Here is an 8,672-nt window from a genome sequence, read left to right as displayed (position 1 = left end):
AAGAGTGTTTGCTGCTCTGTGAATGTGCTGTCCAGGGTCAAGTACATAGAAGGGGAAGACCCAGGATGAGAAGGCTAACTTGGGGTTTGGAGGCAACGTAACTTACTTTCCAGGGGAAAACTTTTTGACTGGTAGGATATGACTCAATGTAGTTTATTCTTTCTTAAGTCAAGGGAAGCAGTCTTTCTGGGGAATCTCAGGAGACACAGCTAGGGAATCATTTCTGGTAGTTGGGACTAGTAAGGCCTCCTGAGGGTTTTCTTAGATATCTTTTTGCTGATGGCACGGCAGCACATTATCTGTTGACTGGAATGGGCAAGGAGACCCTTTGGGGTAGAGTTTAGGAGAGGAGGGGACAGAACTTACAGAGAAGGTAGGAAATCTAGAAGAAAGTGAGGGCAGTGGAATATCAGAATTACACCTGCCTGTTGATGGTTTCTCTTCCTTTAGTTATGTCACGAGTTCCAGGAGAAATAACACTGAAGAAGCTACAGAAAAGACAGGCCTAGTATTTGGTGCAGGATCTGGATTGCTCATCGGGGCCAGCCCACAACTTCTTTGGTCCACATAGTGTTCTACAAAGGTTTTTTTTAATTTTTAGTTTAAATATTTGCAAAATAAGTAGATTCCTGAATTCCTACTTCTCTTGGGAAAAAAAAAGGAAGATCAAGCAACATTGGACCTCATTCCCAAACTACAGCTGAATAGCAGCTTTAGCAGGGGTGCGAGTTCTCCTTTCCGCCTTGACCCCCATGTTCCTGTGGCGTTGCTCCCACCCAACTTCATCCATGCTCCGTGTAGGCATGTGAGTGTAATGTGTTCTGAGAAACTGAAGAGGAGCATGTGTTTTGGAGGGGTGGGGAGGGAAAAAGGCAGATGGAAGCCTGTGTTCTGGGATCCTTTGTTGTTCTGGGGATGAGCTGGTATTCACAAGAGAGAAAAAAATACTATGGGGCTGAATTTCTTTAATTACATGACGACTGTCCAATGTAATACTTAGTCTTTAGGAGTTTAAAAAGGAATTCAATTTGAAATATGGTAAAGGCAAGAAGGGAAGTTCTGTTCTTCATTGTTTTATTGGGTTTGGGATATGGTAGAATGCGTTTGTTTTACAGAAGGAAGGATTTTAACTAAACAATTAGAAGAAAATTGCTGAGAATATAATGCATTACAACTCTGTTTTTTGGTGAACTGTCTCTGTTGCTGCTTTGAAGAGAAAATTAAGAGGTTTAGTGCCTCGAATTTTCTCCTGTTCTGGTTGGACAGGTTGAAAAAGACTGGACTGAGTTTTTAAATGGTGTTATCTCATTCTGGACCTTTTTCCCTCCTCTTTAAAGCAGGAATTCTGTCCTTATGAGAGAAATGAATGTGTTTTCACTTCTTCAGATCCCTTTTCTCTGAAACTATGAATTCTTTGAAAAAGGGCACCCAAAGATGCCACAATATAAGAATTTGCCCAAGGAAAGCATTGGTTGAAGCATGCAGAGCAAGTCCTCCTTTTGTTACATCCAGCTATAAATGGAATTTGGGTCAAACTAGTAGAGTATCTGAAGTAGACGTTGGGATTGAAATAAAAGAGGAAACATTATTTTGACTGTATCGCTGGTAAACATTGATGATATTTTCAGTTCTAACCAAAAAGGAAAGAAGAAGGGCTTCAGGTTAGATAGAAGGTTAATTAGAAGTACTGTGTGGGACATAAAAATGCAAAAGAACTCAGGAATATTAACCTAAGGGCAAGCTTTGCCAAAGGAAATGAAGTGACTGAGGAGAGATATAAAGCAGAATTTTATTTATTTTATGTAAATCAAACATTCATTTACGGAAGTGAAAGGTTAGCATATGACGCACACGTGAACCTGTCACTCCTTGCTCTAAAACTTTGGATGACTCCCATTTGCTGTAGAACAAAGTCCAAACAGCTTAGTCTAGACCCTAGGGCCCTGTATTATCTGGCTTCAATCTACTTCCCAAGCCTGGTATTTCCCATCCTCTCTTCCCCCATCCAGGAATCTTATGTTTCAGGCTTCTGGACTAGTTGCTACTCCCATTCCCTTGGACTCACTGATATTGGTTACTCCACTGGGAATGTCCTTTCCATCTTCTCTGTCCTTTGGCCTTCCATCAGTCTCAGATGCTCTCCAGTTTCCCCGGAAGGAATTAATCTCTTGCCTTTCTCAATCCTACAGCACTTAGCTTATATTCTTGTTGTAGTTCTTATCCCTTTCTGTTTTATGTTATTTTGTGCATTGTCGTCTCCCTCACTATACTCTCTAGATCGTGCCCACATTTTATTTCTAACAGTGCCTACCACAGGGTCTTGCAAATTTAGTTGTTTAATCATTGGGTATTGACCTCTACTTACAATGTTTATTTTTAAACGGATACTTGATTGATTGGGTTATCATAACATTCCAACATGTTCTGTGTATAAGTTCTAATTGAACACATCCAATACCAAACTCATCAGCTTCTCCAAAATGCTCTGTTTATACCAGTGACCTCAAAATTTTCAAAATCATTCAATTTTCTAATTTGGGGGACATTTTTGACTCAACCATTTTATTCTGTATTTTTTTTTAAACATAATGTGGTATGACGTCAAATTCTATTGGGTATTCTGTGAAATAATTTCTATTTTCTTATTTCTGCCCCTATTTGCTCTTAGTTCAGGCCTGGGTCACTTCGCTGTTAGCTAAGTTCCAGAGTACTTTGCTGAATAACTCTTCCAACACCAAACCCTTCTGAAGACCTCTGCCAGCGAACTCTTAAATCATGTATACTGAAATCTCCCAGGCTCCAAATTTGCTACCACATAAAATCTAAACTTCTCTGCCCTGCTCTGGTTCTACAATAACTATCCAAACATAGTGGTTAAGAACTCAGCTCTAGAATCTGGCAGAGCTAGGCTCATCCCCACACTTATTAGGTCTGTAAACTGGGGCATTTCAGAACTTCCCGACGTCTCAGTTTCCTCTTCTCTAAGCTGAAGAGAAGTGTATCTACCTCATAAAGTTGTCTTTGGTTTGGCAAGAGATGATGCCTGTAAAGCGTTTAGCAGAGTGCGTAGTAAGAGCAAGAGTGCAGTAGGTGTGGGCAACTATCATTACTGCAAAGGAGGTGAAGCGCAGGCAGCAGAACAGCCCTGGCAAGGGCCCTAATGGGGACTGAGCAGACCCTTTGTATGGGGCAGGAGTCTATGTATAGTGCTAAGCAAAGGAAGTTAGGGATAGCTAAAGGGAGGTGGACAACTGGTGAAAGACCCTGAAGCCATAAGCCGGGTAGGGATTGATCATCCTGTGTCAGGGGTGGCTACACTGAGTAGAGGTGGAAACTAAACTGTTTCTCGGGATCCATTGATTTAGACAGTGTACAGTCGTAGAAAAAGGCAAGAGGAGTCTCTTACTGATCTAGATGCAGTGCTTTCGTACCGCTGGGGGGTTCTGTTTGCACCTTTGAGCCCGTGTTGGCCTGATGCTCACTGGAGTCCTGCGGTAGAGCTGAGCATGGTCCATGGAGAGGGCAGGGAGGGTCGTGGCAGCCCATGTAGGCTTCTCATAAGCGACCCCACCACGTGAACCATGCCCTTCCTCATAATCAGTGGTGATTATTGGCAGAAACTAGAAACCTGTAACTGGTCTGTGGTCCATTAGGCATCAGCAAGGGTTGTTGACATTGCTCTGAAGCACCCAGTTCTGGCTGCTTCTTACTGGCTCAAGATGATTTACCTGTCCAGTAAGGACGCTATATATACCTTGCAGTTTTGTTTAGAGCATGAGCATTTGTTTAGGTAGTTAGAATTCTAAATACCTTTTGAACATTTTCTAATTTGTGTCTGAACATCTACAGATCATTTGCAAGAAAAAAATTCACAGTTCTATGTGAATGATAGTTTAGACATCAGCAGAGATCACATATTTATACAATATACAGTATATTTTTACTGTTTGCTTCAGGATGTGTGGTGAATTGGCTAATACTACTGGTTGTCAAGGATGGCACAGACAGTGGCACTGCAGGATCTTGTGTGCTGTACAGAAGAAACCTGCAATCATATCAACTAGGATAACCTTTAGTCCTGTTACATGGGCTTCCTGGCATAGTCCTGGAGACAGCATGGAAGAGAGGAAAGAACACTGACTGCTCCCAGGGCTCCGGGGGGTTCCAGATGTTTCACTAACCACGTAGGTGGCTTTGGACAAGCCACTGAGCTGCTATGACTTCAGTGTCCTCATCTATAAAATGAAGTGAGGAGATTTCTTCTTATTTGGCAGATTGAACATATGTGTTTTTCTACTTGTTCTCTGAAAGCACCACTACACTTTGCAGTTAGGAAGTAAAAGGCAACAAAATCAAGGACAAAGAGAGCAGGAGAAGACACAGCAATAGCATTTTGAACGCAGGAAAGGTGTGAATAAGGGTTAAGCAAGCTGACTTGGGGAAACGGAAACCTCAGCCAGGAGTAGGGGAGGCCCAGAAGCAATAATGTTCTTCCTACAGAGACTCAGCAAGGCTCAGTGATTTGGGACCCCAGGTATTTCTGAAACTGGGGGTACATTCGGGTCAGAAGTAGAAAAACTGGCTAAAGATATGGATCAAAAGCAGATATACAAAGATACCCTCCCTGCCTCTGCCCCATATCTCTGGGGCTTCAGCTGGGAAAGCTGGGCTGACCCATTTCTGGTTCATAGGGTCTTTCATCCTCCAGCAGGCTAAGCCCGGGCTTTTCCCCTTGGCTGGGCAGGTTTCCAAGAGAGCAAGTTGAAGCCTGCAAGGATGCTTGAGTCTTAGACTGGGAAATGACACGGCATCTCTTCCATGCATTTAGCTGGGCAAAGCAAGCCACAAGGCCAGCTCAGATTCAAGGGGACGAGAGAGAGATTCTACCTCTTGATGGACAGGGCTGCAAAGTCACATGAGCTACAAAGGGGTATGGATACAAAGAGAGGAGAACTTGTGGCCAGTTTTTCAAACAATCTACCATAAGACACCGTAAGGATGGGATTCCTGAAAAAACCCACAGGTTTCAAACTTGCACCCTAAACATAAAAGACCACATGGGAAAAATTAAAAAGAAAGAAAGATTGGGGCAGAGAACTCAAAACTTATGCAAAGCATTAATAAAAACAATAATTGATACTCAGGGAAATAACTTGGTCTGTGAAGGCAGGCAACTTATTGTGGCTGGGGCCTGTTATGGCTGGTATGTAATAAGAAGTTGGAGAAATAATTGAGTGGGAATGTTGGCAGCACTTACATGAGGGCAGGGCTGCTAGTAACTCACACAGTGTAGACAGAAGCGGCATTTTAAGTCAGTTTGGCTGCTCTTAAGGTCCTGAGAGGCAGTACAACCTGCCAGGAGTCAAAAGCCATGCAGGGCTGGGGTGTAGCCTCTTTGGGGTAGAAGCCCAGGTAGAGGTGCTTGTTTTTAATTTTCAAAATACAAGCAAAACGGTTCCTGTTGCCAGTGCAGCAACTGATACGAAAGCTTTTCCCTTGTCTGCTGAAATCTGAAATTCCACTCCACAGTCTGTTCTCTCATGCTTAGGAAATATCGCATGTGAATTAGTGCGACTTCCGCATTATACTGACAATGTTTCTCTATGCCAGTCGCATGGGAACTAATTTGTATGGTAGAACCACACCTTGTAGTGGAAGAGACTCTACTGAGGGGTTAAGTAAAAGTCTGCATAGTGCATGGAGAGGTCCTCAGCCTCCTTTCCCGACTTGCCTTCAAGAGCAGGCCTCCAGCCAGGCTTGCACCACCTGGGCAAGAGAGTGAAGGGTGAAATGAGCCAGAGAGGAAAGATGTACAGACAGTATCAGGTAGGGGTCTATCAAACAATCCCACAGTGAAGTGTATTACTTCAAGCTCCCAGTAGAGCTCCCAGTCAGCTTCTTATTGCCTCATTTTTAAAGTATGGGTGATGGCCAAGAATATCAGTCATCTGAAAACAGCTGCTAATATGAAAGACAGACCCCAACAAGACAATGGGAACAAGAGGGCCATGAAAGAAGCTGAGAAAATGCAAGAAACAGAGAAAAGAAAAGCCTAAAAGAAGTAAAACTATGAATAATATCCTCAGGGAGACAAAAGATGATATTATCTATAAAGCAAGAACAGAATGACGTAAAAAGAAATATTCGGAGAACCAAAAAGAGGTCTTAGAACTTAAAAACAAGATTGCACAAATAAACATTTTAATAGCACAATTGGAAGATAAAGTTGAGGAAATCTCCCAGAAAGTACAACAAAATGATAAAGAAGCAGAAAAATAGGAGAAAAGAAATTTAAACAAAACAATCAAAGGATTAATCCAGTAGGTGCAAAATCCAACTTTTTTTTTTCCGTAAAGGAAAAATAATCATTTCTAGAACTGAGAGATGTAAAATTCTAGATTGAAATTTTAAAGTTACAAATAGATGGGAGAATTTATCTCACAGCTCGTATCATTGTAAGACTTAAAAATACTGGCACAGAGAAAATGTCCTAAAAGCTTTAGGTGGAAAAAAAAAAAACCCCCAACAGATTACAATGAAATGAATGAGAATTGGAGTGTCATCAGTCTTCTCAATAGAAAAATGAGGAATTCTGAGGGAAAATGATATCCAAGCTACAGTTTCATACCCAGCCAATCTCATAATCTGAGGAAACAATAAAGCTTTTTTCAGACATGTAAGGTCTCAAAATTTTATCTGCCATTTACCTCTTCTTAGTTAATACTAGTATATGTGCTTAAGGAAAACTAGAGGATATATTCCAGGAAAGAGGAAAACAAGGGATCCAGAAAATCAGAAACTCAGCTCAGGAGATAAACCAAAGAAGTCTCCAGGATGATGGTGAAGGAAGATTCAGATACAAAAGCTGTGAAACAGGCTTGGAGAGCAACAAATCCAGAGAGAACAGGGGCACAGAAGGCTCCAGAAAGGTGTTACAAGGGGAAGGATAAAGCTCATAGAATTCTAATGTGCTTGATGCATTGAGAAAAGATTTATTCCTTTGATACAGATTTTGGGGATGGATATATAGAATATTAATTAAACAAAGAAAAGAGACTGTTATTAACTCTAAAATTGTATGTACGTAGAAATGTGGATGATACTGAGATGGTCATAGTACTGTAAATACTGAATAGTGATTCCATAATAATTAATGATATAATGTACTGGAGTCTGGGGAACAAGGAATTCATGAACATGCAGAGGCATCAAGAATGCTAAATCTGGGCTTCCCTGGTGGTGCAGTGGTTGAGAGTCTGCCTGCTGATGCAGGGCACACGGGTTCACGCCCCGGTCCGGGAAGATCCCACATGCCGCGGAGCGGCTGGGCCCGTGAGCCGTGGCCGCTGAGCCTGCGTGTCCGGAGCCTGTGCTCCGCAACGGGAGAGGCCACAACAGTGAGAGGCCCACGTACTGAAAAAAAAAAAAAAAGCTAAATCTTCCTCTTCCTTAATAGGAAGACACAGATAATATCTAAATCTGAAACATCAAGAAATAGCTACATAAATATGTTATTTAAAAATAAGGAGACAAAAACTAAAACGAACATCTAAAAAGAATTATTAGTTGCCTCTGAGGGGAAGAAATTGGTGGTAGAAAGAGGTGGGCCAGGGAAATCTGTGTTTTTTTTTAAAATTATAAGCCTTTTATAACAAAATACCTTTAAAATATGCATATGTAACTTTCATAAGAATCAAAAGGTTAAAAAGTATTGGATCCTCACTAGAAAGAACTTTCTAAACTCACCATCCAGAGATAATCACTAATATTACTTTCACACATTTTTCCTACATAATTGAGACCTTGTAATATACAATTTTGTTTCTTGCTTTCCTTACATATCAGTGCATCACAAACATTCCCCCAGTATCATATAAAACGCAAACAATAGATATCTCGATGAAGAAGAGCTTCCGGTAGATATTCTGGAATATCTTCATAAGATAAAATAATGAGCTAGGCTAGACACAAGAACCATATTTCCTGGAATTGAATGGGGGATGTTCCAATTTCCAGTTACGCTGTCTTCTTATCAAGTCATGTTTCCCTTTTTTTTGGGGGGGAGGAGTAGTTCAGTATATGCGATATTTGAATGAATAAGCATCTGTGTCCATGGAGACATGCTGTCACCTTCAGGAAAAGTGACTCTGTGACATACAAGTTGCTTCAATTCAGTTTCACTGTATTTGGCAGTAACAATGACATCTTGTATATGCATACTGTCCTTTAAAGCTGTCTTTACCTTATCTCACTTGATTTTCAGAATAACTGTGAAATAGGTAAACAGATGATTTTTTTGTGCAACCCACATTAATACTTAATATAATATATACACTAATGACAATATCTTCCCTAAATAAAACTTTGCATTTGTCTAAGAAAGGGCTTTTTTGTGTAAAATTGCATGAGGTTCTTTGTTTAGGAGTATTGGGCTGTAGAAAATTCATGGAAATGCTGTAACTCTGATAAAATTTTGTTCCTTGCTCACTCTGTCCATCTGTCCATCCATCCATCCACCCACCCATCATGTGTTGTCTGTGGACTGTAAAAGACGTCATACGGATAATCAGATTTTTTTTGACCAATTATTGAATCATGTCTGAGTTATAACATGAGTTTCTATTCTCTTGCTCTGATGGTAGTTTCCCTGAAGGCTTTTACCCTTGAATAGA

The sequence above is a fragment of the Lipotes vexillifer genome, unplaced genomic scaffold (assembly GCF_000442215.2).
Source record: "Lipotes vexillifer unplaced genomic scaffold, Lipotes_vexillifer_v1.1 scaffold509, whole genome shotgun sequence".
NCBI classification, from domain to species: Eukaryota; Metazoa; Chordata; class Mammalia; order Artiodactyla; family Lipotidae; genus Lipotes; species Lipotes vexillifer.
The sequence above is the reverse complement of the archived record's forward strand: the minus strand, read 5'-3'. Positions refer to the sequence as shown.